Source organism: Pundamilia nyererei, unplaced genomic scaffold, assembly GCF_000239375.1.
Source record: "Pundamilia nyererei isolate P.nyererei 1_Seehausen unplaced genomic scaffold, PunNye1.0 scaffold00347, whole genome shotgun sequence".
In the NCBI taxonomy this organism is placed as follows: domain Eukaryota; kingdom Metazoa; phylum Chordata; class Actinopteri; order Cichliformes; family Cichlidae; genus Pundamilia; species Pundamilia nyererei.
Window position 1 is genome coordinate 184,480 of NW_005187748.1, and position 1,810 is coordinate 186,289.

Genomic DNA, 1,810 nt, shown 5'->3' on the forward strand with positions numbered 1-1,810 from the left:
CTGAGATCTGCTGCTGCATCTTCTCAGAGTGCTGATGTTTAGCAATGTCCACTTCTTTAGTGAACCTGTACTTGGCCTCTCTGTCCCTGTCTCCGCCTTTCTCTTTTCAGCCACAACTTTTTGAGTTTAGGAGTAAGCCACCTGTTGTTTAGTGTCAGAGCTGCTGGCAATAACTGCGATAACATCAGGAAAAAATGAGGATGTTTATACACACGTGTTAGAGAAGACTGTGAGAAAGAAATGAAAGTATGGGTCACATGCGGTTTGACTCTTTCAAAGTAAAATTACTTTACAAGGTTCACTACGTATGTCGCCAATCTCTGGCCACATACATAAAACACGTTTGGGTGGACGCGACCCATTTTGGCAACAGCAGCTTCCACATTTTTTCTATCAAACCCCCCAATATTTCTGTACCTTCAACAGCTTTTATTTAGGAGAAAGGGTTATCTGTCGGTGATCCCAACACTGAGTCAAATACTTTAAAAGCACTCTTTGACACACTTGTACTTTTTTTAAACAAGCAATGATATTTTAATTTGAAAGCTTTACTCATTTCAGATACAACATCTGCTCCAGCTCAAATGATGTGGTAATAAAGGCGCGGTGTGCAACAGTAACAAGTATTTTACAAAAAAAGCTCAAGTATTACTCGTATGTTACCCAGTAAGGCCATGAACGTGATGTGCTGCACTGCACATCCAGAACTTACCGTTTAGGTTTTTTTAAATTAAAGATGGTCACATGCTTTGATTGCATCTCTTCTTCTTGCATTTCTACATAATGTATACTTTATTAACCCCCACAGCAAAATTCCTCTCTGCATTTAACCCATTCCCTCAGTGAAGCAGTGGGCAGCCACCAACCCAGCACCCAGGGGGCAGTGTGTTGGGACAGTACCTTGCTCAGGGGGGTACTGTTCAGTGGATTTGAACCCCCGACCATCCAATCATGGGGCACCACTCTACCTACTGAGCTATCCATTTTTTAAATAATGGTGCACCACTGCAACTATGACGAGACCCAAACGTGCCTTAAAGCCTCTAACAAAAAACCAAGTTTGCTCCACTCTTATTTTTCTTGGATCAAAATATTAGGGGCAAGTTAATATTTTTCAGTACAACTCTTGTTGTCATTAAACTGATTTAATTACAGCAGCACATGGTGCACAGGTGGGCCTAACAGAGTAGTCAAATCTCCTCAGATTATTTCACACAATCAGGTCAGAAAACAATAATATGGTTATGCTTATTTTAGTTATGAGCGCTTGTTTGAAGAAAAATAAAAGGGAAGAGGATCGAAGCTCAGAGCTGAAGTAGAGCGCGTCGCCTAGCGAGCAGAAGGCCAGCTGATCGAGCTGCGTTTCCCCGATGCATCCATGCAGGTGTGGGTGGATGAGGCGCCGAGTGTTCAGAGTATAAAAGCAGCATGAAAGTACCAGACTGATGTTCATCATTATACACAAGAAACAGACAAGGTTTGTTTAAAAAAGCATCTTTTATCACGGTTGATACGTCAAACTGATCAGTACCCATGACATTGCACAATACAACGGCATGAAAAACAATAAAAAAAAAGGAAATCATCATCAAAATAGGTATTGCATCTTCCAAAAGCTAATTTTCCATTCATAAATACTTTTCCTCTAAAAGGCCAGAAATGATTTCTACAAGCTGATGAGCATGACGCGACGTGAGACGACGACCAGCAGACATTCAGTGGCGCTGACATCCATGTTTTTGTACAGTACAATGCTGAAGGCCGAGACTTCTGATGACAAGGAGTGGTCGCAGCCCACCTCTGTGTGTGT